The sequence below is a fragment of the Sitophilus oryzae genome, unplaced genomic scaffold (genome assembly GCF_002938485.1).
Source record: "Sitophilus oryzae breed Bouriz unplaced genomic scaffold, Soryzae_2.0 scaffold_1667_pilon_pilon, whole genome shotgun sequence".
Taxonomy (NCBI): Eukaryota; Metazoa; Arthropoda; class Insecta; order Coleoptera; family Curculionidae; genus Sitophilus; species Sitophilus oryzae.
Genome location: NW_022146355.1, coordinates 637559 through 654010, shown reverse-complemented (window position 1 = coordinate 654010; position 16452 = coordinate 637559). Strand labels below are relative to the sequence as shown.

The window sequence follows — 16452 nt, the reverse complement described above, 5'->3', positions numbered from 1 at the left end:
CTTAAGTGACTGACATACTGATTAATCACGATCCTCTCAAACCACTCAACGTAAGAAGCTCAATTTTGGCATACAGGTTGATTCTAGGGTGTAGAGGTTTGATAAGAAGGGATTATTCAAAATTCCAGTTCAAGAGGGTGAAACCACCACTCAAATATTACAATATTTTTTATTTAATAAACAGTCAAGTTTCCGAAAAAACAGCAAACACGTATATTTTATTTTGTTTTTTTTTACATATTTAGAATTTTTTAAAAATATACAGGGTGTTTTGAAAAATCTGGTCATTGATTAATCACGATCCTGCTTAATGCGCTTGACGTAAAAGCTGATTTTTTGGAAAACAGTTGACTTTAGGGTGTAGAGGTTCGATAAGAAGAAATTTTCAGAAACTCGAATTCTAGGGGTGAAACTATCCCTCAAATATTAAAATATTTTTTATTTAAAAACCGGTGAAGTTTTCGGAAAAACTCTTAAACACATGTATTTAATTTTGTTGTTTAAATATTTTAAAAGGTTTTTTTTATAAATTTATATAGAGGTGTTTCATAAAAATATGACCATTGAATACGTAATCTTACGATTCTGCTTAAACGACGTTTAAAAGCTGATTTTTGGCAATCCGTTTGCCTACTGTGGGGTGTAGAGGTTCGATAAGGAGGGGTTTCTCGAATTTCAAATTCCAGAGATGGTGAAAACGCCCTCAAATATTACAATATTTGTTATTTAAAAACGGTTAGTCCTTCGGAAAACGCTTGGACAAGCATAATTTATTTGTTTTTACATATTTTGAATTTTTTAAAAATCATTGCAGGGTGTTCAAAAGTTGGGTAATTTCTTGAACAGGATATAAACAATAAAGCTTTTAGTCCAATCTAATATAAATAAATAATTTTTGCACTAGCGCAAAAAACATCTTGACATTATTAATGACGACTTTAACTAAAGAGAAAAAAATTGTAAATTTTTGTAAAAATTTGTCAAATCCTGATTGATAAATCAAGTACCAGTAGTGGACACCACGCAGCAACATTCCGTAAAATAGTTTTAAAGGAAGAACAAGAACTCGAGACCTCCACGAGCAGAAATGATAATAACATTCAAAATACTACTGGAAATGAAGTTTGTACATCAATTACCTTAGTAAACTTTTCAAACTGACATCAAAAATTAAAATGAACTCAAAAAAAATATTAAAAAATAAGGTCATTGTTAGGGGTAATATTATTCTGTGAATTACTGTAAAAACTTTTTAATAAACATTTGTAAAAATTTGTCAAATCCTGATTGATAAATCAAGTACCAGTAGTGGACACCACGCAGCAACATTCGGAAATATGAGTTTTAAAGGAAGAACAAGAACTCGAGACCTCCACGGGCAGAAATGATAATAACATTCAAAAGACTACTGGAAATGAAGTTTGTCCATCAATTACCTTAGTAAACTTTTCAAACTGCGACATTAAAATTAAAATGAACTCAAAAAAAATATTAAAAAAAAATAAGTGTCATTGTTAGTGGTAATATTATTCTGTGAATTACTGTAAAAACTTTTTAATAAACATTTAAATAAAATTTCAATTCGATCGTAGAAAAAAATGTTGTGTGCAACATGTACCAAAACGCATATTTGTTGCACTCAGCATGATTGCAACATTGCAAAACTCATGCGTCGTGCAACAAATACGTCCTTTCTGCACTAGTTACACAAATAACTATTTTAGTATAATTTTCTTCAATACAAAGCGGTGCATCAAGTAGTGTCAAATGATTATTACATTCGACAATTTCGAATATTATAAATACAAAGAATTGCAACATGATCCCGGACGGACTTTGTGGTTGGCTGACCACATGGCTGGGCAGTCTTGCAGCGCATGTAGCCCATCTTATATCGTTGTACTACCATATCGATTTGTTAAAATATCGATACAACTACCTTTCCTAATCGGTACCAATCTGCCGGAATGAAAATCGCGCGATTTATGCAAGTACCAATCGAGCAGTACCAACTCCTTTGCGGAATCGCTGAAAGTAAAAAGATGAGGTGCAGTGCAAGGGCAAAAGCCCAATAAAATGTTTACATTTTAAATTGAACGCGTTTCATAAAATAGTGAGGTGATTTGAAAGAAGCAAGCCATCGGTTAAAAGAAATATAAATAGTAATATTCAGCAAACATCTTTTAAATAAGAAATTCACATCCGTAAAAAAAATCTGGATTTTTTTTCACTGGAAGAAAATTTAGAAAATAAAAAGTAATTTTTTGTGAACACCCAACAGCTTGTCAATGGCTTTTTACTAGTAAAAGAAATTTGCCTGGTCTACAAAAAATGTTTAACATTTCAGGTTTTTATTAAGAGTCAATTTTACTAGTCCGAAAAAGTAGCAAAACAAGCGTTGGGCATTTAACGTTTTATGTAAAACTGGCTAGGTATTTTTACACAAATGAAGAAGGAAATTAAAGATAAAGAATTATACTATATCCGTATTGTAGCACATTTTTAGACAACTTTATTATTTCTAAGATTTTGATGGTCAAACATCAGCAAAATTTTCCTTATGTTTGGACTAAATTTTCTCGAAAATAAAAACATAATTTAAAATTCCGCTACTATACGGAAATACACACACCGGAAAAGTCTAGGGATATTACAATTTTATCCAGCCATCGTCAGTAATTTTATTTTTTGCATTTCTGATACAATAAAATTAAAATAAACAAATAGTTTACAGAACTTATTGGAAATAAAAATGCGAAATTTACCGAAATTTTCAAATTTACCATGATTTTTATTGAACTCAAAAAAATACACACATACACTCACAGCCCTACATCGTCTCTCCATGCTCCTGATCAGGTTGTGGATCTCTTCTTGAGGTACAGCCTGCCACGCTGCATTCACGGCCCGAACCAGATCCCTACGAGTTTCACGAGGCATACCCATTCTCAAAATTCTTCTTTGGACCGCGTTCCATACGTGCTCGATAGAGTTGAGGTCAGGAGATTGTGCCGGCCAGGGTAAGATGTTTAATTGATGAGCATTGATAATCTCACTTACCACTCTGGCTGCATGAGGCCGTGCATTGTCATGCATGACAATGAAGTTTCTCCCAAAATCATTGGCATATGGTAACGCGACAGGCTCAAGAATTAAATCACGATATGTGATTCCTGTTAGAAACCTTTCAAGAAAAACGAGATCAGTTTTCGGCCTAACTGAACTCCTCCCCAGACCATATCTGTTCCACCTTGATAAGGGTGCACTTCCTGAACATGATCCAACCCGAATAAGATTTCCCGGTTCTCTCCATACCCTAAGCCTTCTCGAATCGGATGAATTCCAAAGCATGACTCATCCGTGAAAAGAACATTGTTTCATTCGACCACTGAACATGATCTTGAGCCTACAAATATCGTACCTCGCGATTTCCTCTTGTTAAGAGTTGAGCTTTCCAGGGGCGTCTGCTTCTTAAATTGATCTCTCTTAATCTATTGCGAACAGTGTCAGGACTAACGGTTACATTATGTGTTTCCTGGAGAATTAAACTAAGCTCTGCTGCTGTAAGAGTCCGTCGGCGTCGATCATTTAATTGTAAAAAATTATCTTGCTGAGGGGTAGTAATGCGATCTCGCCCTGTGTGCCTTTCAGCAACATCACCACTTTCACGGTAGCATGCACTTAATCGCGATATTACACTTTGCGTTGTATTTAATGCTCTAGCTACGTCGATTTGGCGCATTCCAGTTTCGAACATACCCATGGCCCTTAGCATTTCGTCTCTGTTAAGATGTCTACGCTCCGTAATGTCGTTTAATACTAAACAGAGTTATTTGAATGAATTCTGGCCAGTTATCATAAAAGCATAGCCAGTACAGGTTAAATTCGAACAATTGATGATGCTAGGTGCACATACATTGACAAAAAATGCACAAACACTTCTGCAAATATCCCAAATTTAGAAATAACTAGTGTGACTACTTCGTTTCAATCGAAGTCGAAAGAATCGGCCTAAAAATATGTGGTTGTTTATCCAAAACAACTATTTTTAACTTTAATAAAATTATATCTCTAGATTTTTCCGGTGTGTGTAGATTGAAGTTTTGTGATTACAGTGATATATAATTTATATGGTTTTGTAACAAATTGCTCGCTATTTTAGGGCAAATGCTGAAGCTCTGCAAACCTTAATCAAGCCTTAATCAAAGCACGTGTGTTTGGAATATATGCACTTGTTAAGATCATATAGACATTATTTATATAAATTTTAACACACATCATAAAATATATGAAACACATTTACAAGAACTATAAACCTTAATATAGTCATTGCTACTATTTCTGAAAAGTATCATACCGGCTGAATTCCAGGAATCGTTAAACAAGCTTCTATTCTGTTCGAAGCGTAATCACATTCTGAATTCCTTTAACATGATGTTCAATTGCTGTATAGAATATTAAATGAAAACCATTTGTGCTAAGAATACGTCGATCGCAGGTACTAAAAAAGTAAATGAACTGTGTTCTGTGAATTGCAATTATCAATTATTTAAAAGTCTTGTTATAACTAAAACCTACATAAAAATATTAAGATTAAACAATTTCTACCTATTATTTATTTTATATAATTATTTATGTTTTGAAGGAGTATTCATTCCAAAGATATCCAACTGTAGCTAGCTGGTACTACTACTACTACATCAAAGTAATTTATTTATATTAGCTGATTTACATTCAAAATTTTTCTTTAAGCTCTGTCGTTAACTCTTTTTTTTTTCTTGAACTCTTCATCAGTTACGATCCCTTTAATTCCAATCCTTTGGACGAAATTGACTCTGGTTGAAATTCCTATTTGTACAGCGTCAACAACACGCTATATTCGCATTGTACTTACTTTATATACGGCAGCTACGAGCAAGAGTGTTCTACCAGTATCTTTAACTCGAGAAAAATAATTTATAAAGCTTAGCATTGAGCTCTTGTTTGAATTGTTGAAAATTGAATTTTTCTTTACAGCAAAAATAAAAGTGAATTTTGACATTGATTGATGTCCGTCAATAAAATTATAACCACCAAATCAAATGACAGTGACAATTACCAAAAAGAATATACTGTTCAATTTGCGAAGTTTGAGTCTTTCGTCACATATTGTCATTCTCTCTCTTATCCATGTTTATCACATGAAATGGAAATTTTGTGTCAGAAACGTAAGTCCATTATATTTCTTACATCATATGATTATTTTTTCATTTGTATACGGATCACCTTCATTACGTATAAAGAATCGTACTTCCTTGTCTAATGTGCATGAATAGAAAAAGGCAAACATCATATTTATTGTATTACCCGCCGAAATCGAACAAAAGAATATCGCCGACTGTCAACGTTGTCGTTAAATTTTAACGACTCCGATAGTTTCCGTAAATTTTGTGTGGGATTTTCTGTGTTTATTTAGTTATTTGTGATTTAATTTGTGTTTAAAATGCCGTCCCGTTTTAGTGATAAAGAACAACGGCTCATATTAAAAATTATCGAGTGGCTGAAACTCGTAAAAGATGGTGGAAAAAACCTTTTACCTGTGTCGGCTGTTTACGATGTAATTGGACAACTACCGAATTAATATTTTGTAACTAAAATCGAAAATATTCACCTGTTTTATAGAGAGCATCGGAGGCTTTAGGAATTTCATACTCGACTGTTCAAAGAATAAGTTCCAGAGAAATCGTGAAAGATAAAGAAGAACAAAAAGCAGCAAAACAAGTCACAATGTCACAATATTCGTTTGTCCCCTGGAATTCCTGCTTATAAGATCCATGAACATATTAATAGAGGACGTATTTATTCATTGTATGCACTGCGGGTAGGCTACAATAAATTTGTCATTGTTTAATATTTTATTAAATTGTTATTGTTGGTTACAACCGAGAGATATAAACAACTCATGGACCAAGTCAAGTAATAATGACGTGAAAACCAATATGGCGCCGAAAATAATGACGAAAGTTTCAAACTTCGCAAATTAAACAGTACGCCGTAATTTACGAAATGCCCTTAATGACGTCACCAATATCTTTCATCTGGTTGGCAAGTGACTGAGAGAGTTTGACAATAATATATGACGTGACGTTGAACGATGGTGTAAGTGCTACAATGGTGATGATGAACGATGGTATAAGCGCAATTTTGATGAACAATTTGTTCTTGGAGTAATTGAAGAATATATTAAAATATTAAATGTCAACGTTTTATTTAAGGTGTTTAATTTTAATAACACCTTAAATATTTCCATTGACAAAAAGCTAAAGCAACGTTTTACATGACGTTTAGAAGAAGAAAAAAAATAATCATTATTCTTATCCAATTTGACATATGCAATTAATAACAGAAGAAAAAATATTTACACAAAAAGAAGGAAATTCGCTTTAATCTTCTCACGTGTGCTAGGTTTCATTTTCGTTTTTAGATAATAATTATTGTGAATAGAATAATAAAAGAAAATAAACACACAAACTCTAATGATTCGACTAGAGTTACACAAATTACTAGGTATTTCAGAGCCATAATTTTATTTTTCTTTTATTGCTACAGATTCAGTGGCGTGGCGACCATAGAGGAGATTAAGTATATCGATCAAGTCATCGCAAAAACTTGGTCTGGATTTTAGAGTGTAAAACAGCTTAACGAAAAATCAAATTTGGATTGACAGATTTCTTCTATTGCCGGATTTGCATCAAAATTTCAAACCGCGCAAGTAGGCGTTCACGATAAAATGTTGCATCTCAGGGTTGGACCTTCTTATTTTTCACAGTTAGTTACTCATTTTACTATAGCATTATATTTAGCTGAGCTATATTATCTCCATTTCAGATATTAGAATATATACGTAGTATCATAACACTACTCCACTGTTCTCCACTATTCCTTACAAAGTAGTAATGTAATAAAATAAAGGTGGAAGTGTCGCTTGATGTGACGTTATCTAGAGAAACCCATATTGTTTATTATTCTGAATCATATCCGTATTAATCTGTTTAATTATGTTTTGTTTGTTCTTTAAGGAGAGCTTTCGTCAATAAATTGCTCATTAACTGTTTATCAGTGCAGCATATAAAATAGCTTGTTTGGTCTTATAAATTAAATGAATTTACTAGTTTTTTATCTACTACAATATTCTAGGAATAGGGCTACAGAAACAAGTAAGTGCAAAAGTAGCACTGCAAAAGTAGTTACAAGAATATGGTCACAAAATAACAAGAGGCCAACAAACCTCTAGAACAGAGTGGAGTAATTTACCAGGGCAGAGACAGGTGACAAAGTTCATAGTAAAACATATTCCAAAAAAGGTGTTTAGGCAGATCTAATATAACCAAAGACACATAGAGTCTATAGAGAGTCTATTAACAGGGAATTTTATGCTTAATAAGCATCTAAAGCTGATGAGATTAATCAACAAAGCCATTTGCAGATTTTGTCAATCTGAAGGATACACGTCAGAACACATATACCAATGTGCTATTCTTTGTATTAGTCAATGATGATGGCCATTAACAATCTAATTTAATAAATTGAATCTAATCTAAATACTCTAATCTAATCTAAAGACTGATATTTTTGAGGGATTCATTGAGATAATGGGGTTCATTGGACAGATAGCAAAATTTGAAAGAGATTTATTTTAGTTCTAACAGTTATTATACCATTTTTGACAAACTCAAAATTTCCGGTAACCTAGAATATACGCCCTGTATATTATTTTTTTATTAGATGGAGAATGAAAAAATCAACATTTTTTGTATTTAAAGTATTTTTAAAATTTTTAGTGCTTTCACTTGATATACGCAGTATTATTTCATATAAAGCTCTCTCAATGGTAAAAATTTACTGTGGAAAATATGTCATATAAAATATAAAACCGTAAATATATCTGCGAAGAAACCATTAAAAATTTGGAAATACTCAATAGAATACAGAAAATGTTCATTTCCTAATTCTCCATCTGAGAAAAATAATATACAGGGTGTTCCACTAAAAAAACGAGAAGAAAAAGTATTTTTATATTTTTAGAAAGTTTGGTATAGAATTTTGAACATTCTGTACGATTTGCGATTACCATATTTACAGCAAGTAAATACAGACCATCTAAAGTAAATACCTGACATAATTTTGATTTCAGGATAGTTCTTGTATTTTTAATATTTTTTTAAGAACGGATGAAAAATATATATTACTTATTATTTATTGATGTCTCTGAAACTATCAGAAATATATTTACTCATATCTTAGGATTATGTAAAGTGTGGTCTGAAAGGAAGCCACTTTAATAATAGACAGGGTGTTTGTTTATGAAATCATCCAGATCTACTATTAACACTTTTTTGAACCATCCTATAGAAGTTAAAATATTTTCCACAAATACATCCCAGAACAAACATACTTTAAAATTCTCTAGTTTTTTTTATTCTAGGAGCTACAGGCTACAGATGCCCGACGCACTATTGCCGGACCCTGTATTTGATATACGGAGTATGTAATATTTAAATATTTATTTTTTATATTTTTCTTTCATAGAAAATCTTATACAACGTTTTCTTCTATGTAAATATAAAAGTGTCATCATTACGACATATACACTTGACATTTGCCAACGGCTTCAGTACGTTCATTAATATTATCGATTGAGGAATGACATTTGGTTATTCAAGCGTTTGTTATTTTAAGTAATAAGCAAATTGGAAATTATAAGATTTTCTTCTTCCTTGAGAGCACGATGCGATAGCCATGAAGAATATTTTCTTGTTATATAATATCCATTATTTTGTTAAAATAGTTGTAAAATTAAGGTTGTATTATTGACTATAGTCTGTCCAACGAGAAGATCCTTGACAGTGATAGATGTGTCTGTCATTTTAATTTCAAAGTAGTTTATTTTATTTTACAACGAAATAAGTTGGTACAACTGGAACGCATAGCAGGAAATATTTAAAATTTGATTGACAAGATGACAAGTGATTACTTCAAAATATTGTGAAAAAAACTGTATAAAACTGAAAAAATGTAATCAGTTATTTTATTTAATAAAACAGAATGTGTTAATACAAAACAAACTACATACAGAAAAAAAAGACACTACATACCAAAAATATAAAAGAACTATTTTTTACTTTCAAAAACTTATGAAACTACCCGCATTTATGATTATATTTATCAATATAACTTATGTACAAATACAAATTTGTAATATTCCACAGGAATAAATAAAACAACATAGGTAAATAAAACAAACTATTTTATTAATAATAACACCTACCAAATTTTATACTTTGAGGGTTGATTGAGTAACTTTAATCTTAATTTTTTTCAAACCAGTACCTCTTGACATTATTTTTCTGCAGTACACTAAAATCCATTATTTACCTATCGTGTGATGTCGATATTTACAGCTACTCCAGTTTTTTAGTATGTGTTTAGTTTGATCCTTCTACATATACAAGATGCACTTATCTACGACGAGATGGTATACAAGCTTTAACGATGGGGTGTATAAGACTTTCTGCCTGGGCAGCGAGTATTAACAAACTGTGCTCTGGTCTACAGTTAATTTTCACTCCATTTTTCCTCCACTTGTGACTTCAAAGACACAAAACACACGTAATAATACCAATCAAATGCATCATCTTCCAAAACGCAGGGTATTTAACAAAAGTTGACACAAAATTATAACCTATAATTTAGCAAGACTTTGACAAGCGTCCAAAATGACAAAAATCTAAAGGCGAGTTCATACGCATCGGCGTCCGTTTATCGTTCATCGTTCCGTCAAAACCAATAAAATTGAAATACGATCTGTCATTTTTAAATAAACCAATAAAACTGGTTAAAAACAACAAGACACGACGCATGACGGATTTATATTTAAACCCATCCATAGATAACTTAAAAATTATTAGAAACTTTTTTTAGTAAAATAAATAGATTGGTATGGGACGTCATCTGCTTTTCTTCTGTCATCGTCTGTCGAAATCTTACCTGAGAAAAAAAACAGAGTATATCAGTATCTAGTTCATACAACTAGATACCTACCGATTTTACTTTATTTTATTTAACATAAATTCATATTATACGTGTTGAATATTAAATAAGTGCAAATATTTTTAAGGCTGCTCTAAAAATTTGGTATTTTACAAAAAAAAAAGATTTTTTTTTAATTTTTAGTTAAAAAAACATAATAATCTTAATAATGTGGCAACATAGCTATTAGAATAAATTTACAAAAAAAAAAGAAAACCTAGGAAGCATCCAAGGGTTCTCAAAATATGAGCAAAAATTTTTTTTAATTTTTCAAAAGGAAAATAAGTCGGTTATTTTGAACTTATTTCAAAAACAATTAAGAAAATATGTTTCTTTTATCGAGGACCTACTAGCCCTGAAAATATAAGGACTTATTTAAGACTCAGCCTGTATATAACAATATTTTAATTTATTTTGTTTAAATATTTAAAAGAAAATATTTAAATAGTATTTAATACATTTATTATTGGTCCCTATAGCAAACATTTTATTGTTTTCAAAATTGATCTTAATTTTAACAAATGCAGTATATTATAAACTTGTTTTTTTTTATAATTCGCTCTTGGTATGACGACATCAGGTGTTAATTCTAGTTAATTAATAATTCATAAATTCTCTGAATAGTATCTCTGTATTCTGTGTTATTACTGTATTATACAGGGTGGTCCGAACTGTATTCGGCAGCAGATTCTGCAGATAAAAATAAGTAAAAAAGTTCGTATAAATATATGTCCTAAAATGCTTAGTTTCGGAGATACAGGGTGTAGAAGTTTCATTTTTATTTCGATTTTTTCCAAATAATTTCTGCCGTAACGTCAACATTTGGATGAAAATAATTGGTCTCTGGGAGTTTTGACATGAGAAATTTGATTTTAATGTCAATATGACTCCTACTAGTAGAGACGCCACCACATATTTTTAACTATTGGTTTGAAGAGTAATAACTTTTTGTCTTTATTTGTATAAAACTACTGAGTAAAAAATACACATTTACGACGTTTTTTACATAAAAATCTCTCTAAAAAAATCGCTACGAGTATTGGTTTCGAAATCACAATCCAGTATCATACCACCAATAAATAATGACATAAATTAAACATGTTGACTAAGCAGTTATTAGACTGACATCATAAATTTGAAAGTTTTTGTGCCAAAAAGTTCAATAGAAATTTGTTTTATCATCATATTTTGCAGAAGAAATGTATGATTAATAAAAAATAAAAATTTCCCCAAATTTATTATTTCAATTGAAATTACTATCAACTCAACGTGTTTATTTTCATAAGTAATAATGACATGTATTGACTATTTCATTCTAAATATCTTGATGTTGCTCGTAGCGATTTTTTTACCTAAGATATTTTTTGACGTAAAAAGTCTGAGAGAGTAAGGTCACAGGTAGATTTACCAGTAGGAGTCCTTATTGATATCAAATCCAATTTCTCATGTCAAAAACTCTAGACACAAATTTTCATCCAAATATTGACGTTACTTCAAAATTATTTGGAAAAAATTTTTTTTTAAATGAAATTTCTACACCCTAATATCTCTGAAACTAAACAATTCAGGACATACATTTATACGAACTTTTTTACTTATTCTGCAGAATATGCTGTGCCAGTTTCCGGAATACAATTTGGACCACTCTGTATATTTCATGATTTTTCTTTATCTATTGAAAAAAAGATAAAACTTTTAAACCTACTTACTAAAAATAACCATTCTCTATTGACATGACATCATGTCAATTCACAAAAAGTAAATATAAAATTTATAAGATCTCTGAATAATATCTCTGTATTTTGTATACCTCGGTATTTTATTATATATTTTATCTTTATTGTATAGTTCATGATTTTTATATATCATTTAGCGTAAGAGAGAAAATTAAATATATATAGAAAAAGTAGATAATATATAATGATAAACAATGAGCATAAATAAAACACACTTACTAAAGATGCTGTGAGAACCACAAACAAACACAACTTTCGATAAACTTCTCAAAGAATAACATCCAAAACACTGACAATATCCAAAAATCCAACTAATCCACTGATTCCAAGCCCGATTATCACCGTGTGTTCATTCACGAAAGTGGTACCAGAGCCCGCGCACGTGTGCTTCGATTCAACGCGATACCTTATCGATCTGTTTCGATTCAGCTCCGGCGAGTACCACTCGAAGCGACAGTACCCGAATGTTAACAACAATCTGCCGTGGATCGACGTAGAATAACTTCACCTTCGCTGCCTACGGATCACCTTGCTCTCTGGGTACACACACACTAAACCGAACCATTGTCATGTGGGTGGTACCTGTTCGGGATGGAGGCTGATTTTTTGGAAACGAAAACAGTGATATCTACTATCGATCGGGTCGGTTTTTGAATCTAAATTTGTGCTCATTTTTTGATAATAATTTTTTTTTTTTTTTTTATATATTTTTTATATACGGCTAGCATGTACCCGCGACTTCGTTCGCGTCGAATTAATCATTTGAAATTTGTAATGGTGATGATAAGCAAAGCAAGAATTTCCCATTAACATACAAACTGGATAAAATTTTGTCACATTTAATGTCAGCATGAGAAAAAACAATATGGCGATATTATTATATAACTTGGTAATATTTGAGGGGTAGTTTCATCTCGTTGGAATTCGACTTTCGAAAAATCAGTTTACCAAAAATAAACTTACGTCAAAGCAGTTTAAGCAGAATCGTGGTTAATCCATTACCCAATGCGTGTCCAAGCGTTTCCCAGAAAGACTAACCGTTTTTAAATAATAAATATTGTAATATTTGAGGGACGTTTTCACCTTGGAATTTGAGATTCGAGAAACCATTCCTTATCGAACCGTTTGCCAAAAATTAGCTTTAATCGTCAAGCAGTTTAAGCAGAATCGTGATTACTCAGTGGTCATATTTTATAAGAAACACCCTGTATATAATATACGACAATGTAGGAATTAATATACGACAATGTCATTGACACATTTAACATTGTGATTTGGATGTCATTATGGCTTTCATAATAGCACTAGTCCTATTATGTGCTAAACAATTGGTTAAATATTAATTCCACACGGTGACAGGTGAGTTGAATTTTTAGAAGTAAATTTATTTCCTGCGTGCTTGAACTTGTTGAAGTACCATCATTGTCAGAAATGTTACCCAAAATATTAAATGACACTTTTTTCTTATTTTCTTTGGAATTTTCTATATAGCTCCCTGCCACTGTGTTAGAGCGCCAACCACCATTTCTTTTAACGATTTTCAGCCGATCCTCCTGAATCTGCAAGCAATGACGCAGACGATCTATGGAAACAATGTCCAGTGTATTGTTGTGGTTTGGAGACTTGGAACAATGCTATTTTATACGGCATTTCCCTAAAGTATTAATTCCAACGGGTTGATTAATACATTTTCCATTTCTGTACCCCACAAAAAATCGAGTGTGCTCTGTGTTGCTTGGCCGCATAGCTATATATCTTGGAACCATTTCCACCATATTTATTCCTTGAACATTTCCTTTCGTTAGAAAAAATCGTCATATCTTTGTTTTTTTTCGTAAATGGAATAATGACATGAATGCATTGTCCTTCATCTTTAACATTTTGCAACTGCAGGTTGTCAGCTCGATACGCCGGCAGGCTCCCGCAAGTCCTACTATCAATGAAACCTTTGTCAGGAAATAAGTTTTATCTTCGGCTTCCAACAAAAAATGAGTTATGTCTTCTTTTTTTAAAATTCTGGAATTTTTTACGTAAATCCTTCCGATTTTCTTTTTAATTCAAATTAAATGGACGTACTTACTAATATCTGTATTTTCTTCACTGATATAACTGAACGTAGCGTAGCATGGAATTATATACCCAATGTGATGAAGCCTTCCTATGTTTGAAAGATGTTCAAAAATATGCCAGGAGAACTTTTTCGTTACTACCATTCTTGATTCCTTTCCCTTTACACCAATCTTCAATTTTTACATAGGCTTGCTCGTACGTTTGTCTTGATTTTTCGGGTAGGGAATCGACAACGTTTTGCGCAATGCCTTCAATATCCGAGGGACACTTTCAGAATCAGAATCACGCATATTAATATTTTTGCTACTTTTCAAAACTGAACGTTTAACCTAAAATTGAACGTAATAATTGAGTTGTCAAAGTCAAATGGAAACAAATCAACAAGCACGGTTACCACGGCGTCGACTATTATGGGCACCTGATAATTTTGAATTTTAATTTTTATGAGGATATTTTAAATTAAATCAAATCTCTTTGGATCATCCCTCGTGTCGCGTCGTGGATTAAATTTTGAATGATACGTATCGAACTTGTATCAGTAATAACTATAAAATGATGATGATGATGATTAAATGAGCAAAAAGTTGCGCTTTATTTAACCTTACAACGTCAAATTTTGAAATCTAAAAAAAAGATTATTTCTGGTGTTCTTCTTTAAGACAAGTTTTGTCTTAAATATAATCTTCCATATATCATCTTCTACTGAAAATTATTCCAAATAAACGGATTTTTATTTTTCGATACGTTCAGTGACGTCAGGGTTCACCAAGACCCAATTTTTCTCTGATTTAATACTGTATTTTTCATCTAGTTTTTTGAGGATCTATGAGTTATTCTTATAACTTCTTGAGACACCGGGTATATTGTATAGTGTAGTAGTATAATAATGATTCAATTTTAATTAATGAAGAATATGTAGGTATTTAGATTTTAAAATTGAAAATCACAACAGAGAATAAAAGAAGACTTAATTAAATTCTGTTTGTTGTTAGTTTTAATAGTTTAGTGTGCTAGTTAGAACTTTTAATATATTTATTAGTATTCCGTTAATATATTAATATTGATGTAAATGTTTTAAATTTGTGTTGAAGACAATAAAATTAAACTGATTCATTCTCAATATTTTTTGTTTTTTTATTAATTAATTTTGCTAGTTTGGTGAAAATTTTGAGGATATTTATACTTATTTCTACAAAGAGATCTGTTTAGTTTTTTTATTTGACACACTTTGATTCTATCACTGCGCAGTGGATTATAAACAATTTAAAAATAAAATTAGCGCCTTTTTCTGTAACTTCTGAACTAAAATTAATTTAAAAAATCACTCACGACAGAAAAATTAATTTTTAACCATTGAACTCAATTTCCATTTTTAAAACTTTTAATCTCATGAATATCTAGCTGAATAAACAAAATTAAAATTCTAGTACTACCTACTATCTCATAACGATATTTTGGTACTATTGAAAGAATAAAAAATGTATTTTTTATAAAATGACACTGCGTTTGTCAGTGACTATTTGCTCGTAAACTAATTGGTATAACCCATGATACAAAGAAAACAAGGTATGATAGATAGTAGATAGTATAGATATCAGTTTGCGCATACCACCTCTGAGGTCATACGCCATACAAAAAATTAGTATCCTTATTGCTCAATTGTCACTAATAAATAAAATTGGCGCCGGGAGGCACGTATAGCCGCCCATACTAAAATGTAATATCTTCTCAGCATTTGCTGCAAATATTCTAATCTTAATTTGAAAACCGCGTTTCGCTAGCTACTGTAATTTTGGGGGTACGATTTTTTAAAATTTTAACCCCTCCCATACCCTTTACCAACCCCCACCCCCATCAAAAAATAATGGCCAGATTCCCGGGTGCCAGAGTATTTTGTGCCAAATTTGGTTAAAATCAGGTTAAGCAGTTTTTGAGTTATCATGTCACAGACGGACAGACAGACAGACAGACAGACAGGCAGACAGAAACCATGAAAATATTTTGTATTTAGGTCATTTATGACCCAAATAACTCATTTTGACTGAAATTAAAAAAACTTTTTTTTTGCCAATCCTAATAGCTTACCATACCTATTGGTAAAATACCTAAAATAGGGAAGAATTAGGACATAACCTCAAAAGTTATGTCAAATCATTGAGCTTGACATTTGAAAGGTAATTTTCATATTATTATGTGTCATCAGTTTGACGATTTGAAATTAGCGCGCAAAGCTTTCCGACCAATGGTGCAGTTAGCACCTGTGACGTAGTGACCAAACCTGCGCAATATCATATCTATGGGTGTAACCAACAAACAAAAATCATCATCATTTTCAGCTTATTAAACCATTTCCAATTATGATGTAGCCTCCCGCACATATTTAGATATACTCTCTTTGTTTATTAATTATTAATACTTATTGATTAATATCATAGTTTTCACTATGCTGTATTGTTGGCTATGTTATTCCTCTAAATTTTCTAATTTTATGGTCCCATCTCAGGTTCGGTCTTTGTCTAGGTTTCTTAATTCCTCGTGGGTACCATGCTGTAATTTTTGTAGTCGGTCTGCTGGTCCG

At 31.5% G+C, this 16452-nt stretch overlaps 1 protein-coding gene across 1 annotated transcript in view; it reads right to left on the bottom strand.

The window, feature by feature from the left end:
- Positions 1–12299, bottom strand: part of LOC115880955 (serine/arginine repetitive matrix protein 1) — a 179692-nt gene extending 167393 nt beyond the window's left edge. The window contains exon 1 of the mRNA XM_030898297.1: positions 12024–12299. The gene's annotated coding sequence lies outside the window, so the exon portion shown is untranslated. The remainder of the gene's footprint in view (positions 1–12023) is intronic.
- Positions 12300–16452: the final 4153 nt, after the last annotated feature.